The sequence below is a fragment of the Pristis pectinata genome, chromosome 34, assembly GCF_009764475.1.
Source record: "Pristis pectinata isolate sPriPec2 chromosome 34, sPriPec2.1.pri, whole genome shotgun sequence".
In the NCBI taxonomy this organism is placed as follows: domain Eukaryota; kingdom Metazoa; phylum Chordata; class Chondrichthyes; order Rhinopristiformes; family Pristidae; genus Pristis; species Pristis pectinata.
In genome coordinates, this window is record NC_067438.1 from 18,941,396 (window position 1) to 18,951,652 (window position 10,257).

General features: G+C 47.1%; 1 non-coding gene across 1 annotated transcript; it reads right to left on the minus strand.

Moving 5' to 3' along the window:
• Positions 1 to 4,538: 4,538 nt before the first annotated feature.
• On the minus strand, positions 4,539 to 4,653 carry trnal-caa (transfer RNA leucine (anticodon CAA)). The gene is made up of 2 exons: positions 4,616 to 4,653; positions 4,539 to 4,584 (listed from the first exon to the last, which is right to left on the minus strand). It is a non-coding gene; the product is annotated as a tRNA-Leu (tRNA).
• Positions 4,654 to 10,257: the final 5,604 nt, after the last annotated feature.

The window sequence follows — 10,257 nt, forward strand, 5'->3', positions numbered from 1 at the left end:
AAATCACCGGGGACGCATTAAATGAAAAACGAGCATTATCAATAAATAACGACTGAAATCACAATTAGTGCCCAATTTCCATTCTAATGTTTGTTGTTCATGTTGAAATATTTGAACATAAATTGTTTAGAACATATACTGCTGATCAAATGTGGAAGTGTGCTAAAATAAATGTAACTAGGAGATATGATAGCTGGAGGGAGAGGAAATTGAAGTTTCAGAACTTTCAGGCGTTATCGACACATGGAAACACACTGTCTTTGATCAACAGAGCAATCCGGCATTCCCTGGCGTCAGGCAGCAGCACTGTCTTTCTATTTGTATTTTTTTTCATTCTTTTCATTCCATATGATCCTTGTGATTCCAATTACAAATGTAAGTTCTAGATAATCCACGTCCATACAAAATACATGTAACGATTCAACATTCAGCAAGGTCAACATCATTATCAAGCTCTCACCTCTGAGGGAATGGTCATTTGCTGTTTCAGCGTATCCGGAAGTGTAAAATGTCGGGGAGAAAACCTTAGCTCATCGTCTCTCGGTGGGCTCGAACCACCAACCTTTCAGTTAACAGCCGAACGCGCTGGTCCATTTCGCGACAGAAACAGCTGATGGCAATGCTCATCGGCAGACAATCTCACGGTGCAGCGACAGAAATAAAAAAAAACTTAATTCCGTTTCCTATTCTGCGCTTTCCCTGCTAATTGATTGCACAAGGTGTATGTCCCTTTTCAACGCTATCCAATTGATGGATTAGAATCAATTGGAATTAACCATTTAACTTCCCGTGTGACGGGCTCTCAACGAATCGTGGTTCTCTGTAATTTTCTTAAATTAACTAGTTGGTTATATTTGATTCAGAGAGTCATCTCCTCGTTTTACCAACAGACCTGTAAAGCATCTCAGTATCAGTTAAAAGAAAAAGTGAGAGCGATAAAGAGAAGGCAATTGTCATAGACGGTCCATGTGAAGGCGGAACAAGGTGGAAATTGGCAGAGATCGGAATGAAAGGTTTGACCTCTGCATCAGGAAGCAGCACCAATGCAATGTACTGAAAGAGAGTTGGGAAGCGAGCACAAGCTGGCCTGAAACAGATCTTTATTCTCCTCCTTGTCTCTCGGATTCAATGTCCCAAATAGAGTCATAAAGTTATAAAGCGCGGGAACAGACCTTTCTGCTCAATACGTCCCAGCTAACGAATGAAGAAAAAACATATATCGTCCAATATGCCTGAGTTGGGCCCATATTCCGCGAAACACTTCCAATCCATGTAACTGTCTGAATGTCTTTTAAATTTGTACTTGCACCGGCCTCTCCACTTCCTCTGGCAGCCCATTCCACACACACGGCACCATGTGTGTGAACAATTTGTCCATCAGATCCCCTTCAATCTTTCCTCTCACCCGAAACGTATGCCCTCCATTTACAGTCCATCCGACGCAAGAAAAAGAGACAGTAACAATCCAACTTATATGTGGCCCTCGTGATTTTATAAACCTCAATAAAGTCACTCCTCGGCCTCCGAAGCTCCAAGGGAAAAAAGCCACAGTTTGTCCATTCTCTCCTTATACATGAAGCTGTACAGTGACGGCAACATCCTTGTGAATATTTTCTGCAACCTCTGAGGGTTAACGGCATCTTCACTGCAGCCAGTCGACCAGGCTTACACACAGTTCCCCACGTGCGTCCTCACCAACGTTATGCACAGCTCTCACGTGACGTCCCAACCTTGTACTCAGTGCCCTGACTGATGATAGTAAGCGTGACAAACATCATTTCCACCAACCTGTCTACCTGCGTCGTCAAATTCCGGAAACTGTGTACTTATCCTCTGAGATATCTTGGTTCCACAACACTCCTCTGGGAGTTCTCATTTACTGCCGAAGTCCTACCCAGGTGTAACATCCCAGAATTCGACATTTAACATCCCAAAATGTGGAACTCCACTGGTAACGACCTTCCAATAAAATATATAATACTCCACTACCGGACACCGATTCCAACCACAACGCCAAATGAACATCCAATTGACTCGTTCTAACTGGGTCCCATGTGATTCAAACCTCCTGACCAGCCTACCACGCGGGACCTTTTCAAAGTCCTTTCTAAAGTCAATATTCCGAAAATGTCCACCGTTCTCCCCTCATATATCTCTGGGGTCATCTCTTCAAACTTCGATCAAATTCGTGAGGCAGTTTCTCGGCACAAAACCGTCCTGACTCTCCCTATTGAATCGTTGCCTTCCCAAATGCAGGTATATACTGTCTCTTGGAATACTTTCAATTAACTTCTCCATCATCAATCGCTTCACTGGCCAGCAGTTCCCTGGCTAATCCTTGCAGCGCTTCTGAAGTAAAGGTTCCACGCCAGACATCCTCCCGTTTTCCGGTAGCTTTACCGTAGTAAATGAGTTCCAACAATCTCTTCCCGGGCCCGACCAATTTCTGTTTTGCCTTTCCACAATGTCACAGGCTACACGAGGTCAGGCCCTGGAAATTAACCACCATTATTTGCTTTAAAACTCCCAGTGAATCCTTTTTTAGTCATGTGGATATGATTGAAGACATCACTATTCGCTTTTCTCAACGCCCCAGCTTCCATGATCTTCTCCATGGTAAATACCGGCAAGAGATTTCCATTTAAGACCTCTCCCATCTCCCTTGTGACTCCACACAAAGATAACCTCAGTGATCCTTAAATTGACATTCTCGTCCTTGTTACCATTAATATACAGAGCATAACTGAGTATTCTCCTTGACCTTTCCCACCAAACCTATGCCATATCCTATTTTCGGTCTCCTGATTTCCCTCTAAAGTGTCCTCCCGCATTCCTCATGCTGCTCGAGGGATTCGCTTCATCCCAGCAGCTGAGACTTCATTCATTTTCCTGACCTTTCTCAATTACCTGTATCAAACATTGATCACTATTTCTGCCAGACTTAATCTTCATTCGAACAGGAATTGTGAGATTGATTTCTTCGACCGGTAAATTCTTTGTGCCAACTGGTAAAGACGTTCTCATTCTTTTCCCATTCATAACCCATTCTGTTCCTCACCGCTGCTGATATAAAGAGCTCAATCCGACGGACTGTAAACCCACTCAGATAGGATTGGGCCGAAAGATCCCAAAGTGGATGTCAATGAGGATGTGTAAGATCAATGAACGGGGCCGAAAGAGAAGACGTATTATATCGTGAGTCGCAGTTCGGGGTGAAGAGTAAAACATAATATGTATTTATTTATCCGTCTCTCCCTCTCTCTCTCTCTCTCTCTCTCTCTCTCTGTCTCTCTCTCTCTTTCTGTCTCTCTCTCTCTTAATGAGTGCAGACATCCATACTCAGCCAAATCACCAGCTGCCGGTTAGCGACCAGTTGTTGTCAGGAATCGCCGAGTTTCTGAGTGCCCGGCATGTTTTTCAGTCCTGGTCTGCAGCTGGGTCTATGGAGAGCATCGAGAGACCGAGGTGCCCTCCTGAATGAAACCACAGAAGATTAGCAGGCAGGTGTGTTACGTGTTTAGGAAACCAACTGGCAGTTTGTCGTTTTTTGCAAGGGGATTGGAGATCAGAAACAGATAAATTCATATATTACGATTGTATAGGTTTGTGAGGCCGCTCCTGGAGTAATGTGCACAGTTTTCCTCCGCTGCATTGGTGACGGATATGGTAGCATTGGTGGCTGCTGGGAAAGCATGGACTAACCTAACTCTCGGGATGAACTTGATTGCTGAAAACAACATCTGAAGTTAAAATTGGATTGTTTAGAATACATCATGAGGGGTGGCCATTCTGAACCGTGTGAGGTTCCAATGGACCATGACTGAGGAGATGTTGAGATGTGTCCTTTTGTCGGAGAGGAACTGTTGAGGGAAAATGATTGCAAGGATGATCCTTTCTGATGTCAGTTTGAAGATCTTTACGCACCATCGTCGATGTATGAAATTCTCCATGACGCAGAGTTGTGGAGGTTGACACTGGACTCTTTGTAGAGGACATGGACATACTTCTGAAAGATCAAGGAAATCGAGACTGTGTGGAATTGTTAAATAGAGGAAGTTGGGGCCTGGGGCAAAGCAGCCAGGATCATATGAGTGGCCGATCTGTTGGCACCTCCCGCTGACGTGTCCATCGCAAGGCGCGTCTCTGAATTATCTTGTCCAGCAAGTCGGGAAACCCACGGGACCGAGCTCCCCGCTACAATTTAGAGCGTGACCTAAACTGTCGTGAAATCTCTGTTCCCACACACACTATAAACAAAAATATGAACAAAACTGTCACCGCCAACCTGCGCAAATAGCACCCACGTCATTCCGTCCGACCAATGACCAGTGATGAGAAGATGTCACAGACTCTCCTCTCCAAAGTCCCTTTACTTATCACTGTCCGCACTCTGAGTCCGCTGCATCCCGAGCCGCACTGAGGAAACCGCCCTGCGATTTTTCAACTTTTTTATCCACTCAAACATCTCCGGTCCTGTTAACTGGAATTTATTGACTGCGATTGGAAAGGTCAAAATTACAAATATAAAAATCAGCAGATGTCAGGAATGGGATTCGAACCCACGCCCCCAGTTGGAGACCAGAACACCCCCATTTCAACGGAAGGACTTTCATTCCTTGAGTCTGGCGCCTTAGACCACTCGGCCACCCTGACAGTCCTGCATAACCCTCTTCTCGTCCGACACAAACGGTTTTGTTTGAGAACAGACCAAAAGCATGTGTTGATAATGTTCAGACAGGATAGTTTGAAACTGCAAACTGTCCTGCCTAGCCTTTATGCTGTTATATTTTATATTCAGCCATCAACTCACCAAAACATTTCACATGAGATACCACGAGAGTGGGAAATGTGAAATCATTACCAGGTTTGGCCATGTATAGGAACGTTATTCGGTGGTCAGCAGTGGCCGACAGGTCCAGATTGCTCATTATATGGTGTCGGGGGGAGACTCCCCCGTCTCTCCAGCCTCTCCTGAAAAGTGAAGCTGTTCAGTGACTGCAACATCCTTGTGAATAATTTCTGCACTTCCATAGGGCAACGACATCTTCCCTGCAGCGAGTCGACCAGACTGACACACAGTTCTGCACGTGCGGTCTCACCAACGTCGCTTACAGCTCGAACATGACGTCCCAACTTTGTACTCAGTGTCCTGACTGATGAGAGCAAGCGTGAAAAACTTCGTTTCCGTCAACCTTTCTTTCTGTGTTGTAAAATTCCCCAAACTATGTCCTTATACTTTGAGGTTTCTCGCTTCTGCAACACCCCACAGGGCCCTCCCATTTACTGTGTAAGTCAGACCCTGGTTTAACATCCCGAAATGCAACACTTGGCACTTGTCCCATTTAAATTCCATCTGCCAATTCCTTGGCCCACATTGTCATTTGATCGAGGTGCTGTTGTGGTCTCAGATAACTTCTTCATTACCCAAACCAATATTGGCTCCTCCCGCACGGTAATAACAATTTTCATTTTCATCTCTATCACCAATATACATGTGACAAACAAGTAGTGCGGCACAGAACTATGCGGAACTCCACTGGTCACTAGCTTCCAATGAAAACAAAAACAGGAACACTCCACAACCGATAACTGCACCACGCCAAATTAGCATCCAATTGACTCGTTCTCAGTGAGTCCCATGTGATCCAAACCTCCTGAACAGCCAACCACGTGGGACATTTTCAAATGCCTTGGTAAAATCCATGGTGCTAAAAATGTCCACGGCCCTGGCTTTGTCGATCTTCGTGGTCATCTCTTCAAACATCAATCAAATTCTTCAGGCAGCTATCTCGGCACAGAGCAGTGCTGAAAATCCCTGTTGAGTCGTTGCCTTCCCAAATGCAGGTATAGCCTGTCTCTCAGAATAACTTCAAGCAACTTTCCCATCATAAATCCCTTCACCGGCCCGTAGTTCTCTGACGTCCTTGCAGCCCTTCTGAAGTAAAGATGCAACATTAGACACCCTCCCGCATTTCGGTAGCTTTCACGTGGTTAACGGTGTTACAAAACTTTCTGCCAGCGCCCGAGCAATTTCTTACCTGCATTTCCGCAATGCCACAGGCTACACGTAGTCAGGCCCGTGGAATTCACCACCATGATGCACTTTACGACTCACAGTGCCTCCTCTTTTGTCATGTGGATATGTTTGAAGACATCACTATTCGTTTTGTGAACACCCCAGCTTTCACGATCTTTTCCATGAAAAATACAGGCGAGAGATATCCACTTGAGACCTCGCCCATCTGCCGGTGACTCGACACATGGATAATCTCACTGATCCTTAAACGGACATTCTCGCCCTTGTTCCACTTTGTTCTCAATGTTCACAGAATTTCTCAGGACTCTCCTTGAAATTTCCCACCAAACCTGTGTCACGACCTCTTTTTACCCTCCTGATTTCCTTCTCAGGTGTTCTCCAACATACCTTCCACCCCTCAAGGGATTCTCTTCAGCTCAGCTGTCGAGATTTCATTCTTTTCCACTTTCTCTCTCTCTCGCCGCCCCCCCCCCCCCCCCCCCATGGATACTTTGATGGATACTTGCTGTGTGTGATAAATAGAAAGGCAGAGTCGGCGATACCTCAGAGGCAGGAATAAATCACTGCAGGAGAAATTAACAACGACGATAGAAGGTGAGGAAGAAGGAGAGAAAGAAGGAGGGATGGAGGAATGCAGTGATGGATGGAAAAGGAAAACACGTCTGAGAGCAAGAGACTGAAAGGGAAGCGGAGCAGAAAAGTGTGTGCGGGACACAGATGGAAAGAGAACAACAGGAAGCGATCGACAGGGAGAGAGAGAGAGAGAGGCGGAGGATAGATGGAGAGTTGGGACTTTGCTTGTGAGAGAAAGACTGGAAGGTGACAAAAACAGCATCAATTGGATCAGGAACAGGTCGTTTGGCCCGTCGAACAATGCTTGGTCGATTTCAAGACAATTTTCTGTCTTTTCTTCGTTCACTCATTCCTTCGGTTACCGGAATTCGAACTCTGTCTGTGCTAAATGAAGTCATTGACCGAGTCTTCACAGCGGTCCCATGGGAGAATACACCTGAATCGAGAAATTTCTCCTTCCTTCTGTCCTAAATGACAGTCTCCTTCAGAAAGTGAAAGAATGAAACAGAGAGACGTGGAGTGGATATGGCGAGAGGGAGAGAGAGAGCGAGAGAGAGTTGGAGAGCGAGAGAGAGACAGAGCGCGCAAACATGACGGAGGTAATCTGGTATCACAACAGGTATGAGGAATTTAACTCAATCCAGGCTTCTGACTTCAGTGCAAAATCTCTTGGCCGCTCTTTCAAATGTGAATCGGAACGACCAAAAGACGCAGTCGCCTCACCACCTGGAGCAGGATCGAAAATCATGTTCCTGTTCAAGATCGAACTAGGGACCTTTCGCGTGTGAGGCGAACGTGATAACAGCTGCACTACAGAACCAGGGCGACCTGTAATACCATTTTACAAAGAAAATTGAATCCACAGGACGTTAACGATACAACAGAGGGAGGGAGTTCAGTGAAACTGCTCTGTTCTGGGAGGAAGCAGGAAAGGTTTCAACGTGTTTCCGCCGGTGTCGGACAGTGACTGTCAGACCGACATGATCACAGTCACACTACAGAATCCGGCGTGGGTGCTGACAGTCTCAGGAAGTAGCGGATCAGATCAAAGCCACACTCACGGCATATTCCACACTGAGATGGGGGATAGTTTAAGGAAAGGAGGCTTGCGGCTGAAGTTCTGGAAGTCGGGCCCGGGAAATATAAACAGCTAGAAACTGGAGCTCTGAGTATCAGTGTAAATAAAGCGGAGCGGTTGTTTTTTGAAAAGTGGATGCCTGAAAATTGAACTAAACGTTAACTCTGTTTCATTTCCACAGATGCAGCCATAACGGGTGAGAATTCGCGCATTTCTGTTTATTAATTTGAATAAAGTATCGATCTGTCCCTTCCACCCAGGACTGACTGCAATTCCCGGAGGGCAAAACTTGCCAAGCGTTGCGCATGCGTACGAGGCAAGCGCAGTGAATCGCTCTCCTGCTGACGCTCCTGCGCACCGGCGGTGCACGGAGCTGAAGAAGCGGCGATGTGTGTTCCCCATTGGGAGCTGCCCTCTTCCCCGCGGGGAGCGAAGCGGGGCAGCGGAGCCGGCGGAAGCCTCGCCTCGGAGGCGGGGAGTAACACCCCCGCTCCCACCGCCCCAGGGTCCTTCCTCCCGTCTCCACCGCTAACGCGCCGCCGCTGCGGCACCAGATCGGCAAGTTCCGGGCTGCTGAATGGCCGTCACCTGGGGCAACCGTCTGTCCAGTGACGTCAGGAGCAAAGCTCCGCCCCCGACTGGGCGGCTGCTGGGACATGCGCACTGAGTCTGTAGCTTGCTCAAGGGAAACGCAGCAGGGGGTGCTCACGTCCCGAAGCGGACTCAAGGACGCAAATATACGGGGACAGGGCCGATGAGGCAGAACAGATCGCATAGGTGGATACACACTGACAGGATCAGGTCGGCACCGACACAGGCAGATGAAGGTGACGGCTCAATGAGCACTTCTCATTTGTAATCACTGGAGAGAAGGAAAACGTAGCTGAAATATTCCGGGGAAGGGCGGCGTTGTTTCAGGTCAAATTACCATTAAAAGGTGGAGGTGTTTGGTGACAGGTCATGTTCATGCACAGACTTGTACAGGCGGGCGCAGCAGAGAGAGGGGCAGCAGGCAGGGACAAACTCAAAGGGACGATAAGGTACATGATTAGACAGGAGCATGGCCTCAGACGTAGAAGCGTGTACTCTTGCAGCAATGAGTTCAATGTTGATGACTATTGCTTGACAATGCTGCTGATATGATGCTGTGTGCCTGTGATGCTGCTGTGAGATTTTTCATTGCACTTTTGCAAGATGTGTATTTATGCCAATGACACCAAACCTAACTTCGACTTTGATAATGACTTTGGCAACCTGCCACTGAAAGCTTTTTGGAGAGTACGGGAAATGGGATGTGCTTAAACAGTAATTATAGTGAGATGCAGAGGGAGAAGAGCCCAACGAGAGACAGAAGCACATTGTGACACATTGGGTGCATGCAGATGCAGGAGTACACACTGACAGGGACACTCAGTGATGAAGGCAGGGATACTCCCTGTCACTGGTAGGGATTCTCACTGTCATGGGCAGGAAAACTGCCAGACAGAGGGAATCATGCACAAGCATGTGCAAGAAAGGGAGAGAAAGAAAGGTAGGCAGGCACAGGCACACACATTCTGAGGGACAGAATACAAACAGTCAGGTACAAAGGAAGGTCGCCACACACAGAGGCAGGGACACTCAGAGACAGAGGCGGGTGCACTCACACAGAGATGGACAGATATAATTGCAACACATGGCAGTCACAAAAAAATTCCAGTGCTGGCAATCTCAATGTCCGAAGTGGAGCATTGTAAAGTAGTGTCACACTCATCTCATGGTATCAGGTGACGATGACCTCACGATCTACCTTGTTGTGACCTTGCACTTTATTGCACTGCGCTTTCTCTGTAGCTGTGACACTTTACTCTGTCCTGTTATAGTTTTTACCTGTAATACATCAATGCTCTTTGTACTAACGGAATGTAACTGCACTGTGTAATGAATTGATCTGTACGAACGGTTTGCAAGACAAGCTTTTCACTGTACCTCAGTACAAGTGACAATAATAAACCCATACCAGAGAGGCATATACAAGCAGCTGCAGATGCAGACACAGTCAGCAGGTGGTGGATGTCGACACATTGACAGGCACAGCACCAGAGACAGGAACACTCACTGACTGGGAAATGAACGCTCACGGGGAGAGGCAGGTACATGCACTATCAGAAGGAGGGACACACACAGACAGAGGCAGGGCCATTCATGGACAAAAGCAGGGACGCTCATGCGAGAGGCAGGGACACTGAAAGAGACAGGTGGTGACACTCACTGGCACATTCAGGAACATGCACTGACAGAAGAAATTACGCACAAGCAGGTATGATAAAGGCAACGAGAGAGAGAGGAAGCCAGACAGGTACAGGCACACACAATTTGAGGGGCAAGTAAACAAATTAAGAGGCTGGCACTCTCAATATCAAAGGTGATGCACTTCAAGGCAGGGTCAGGCCCACTCAGGGAAGCACTCAGGAATTCAGTGAGTTGTATATGCAGACACAGACACAGTCAGAGTCAGGCAGAAATCCAGACAGAGACAGGCACACCACACGATAAAGGCAGGGACAGTCAGAGACAGAGGCAGGGAAAC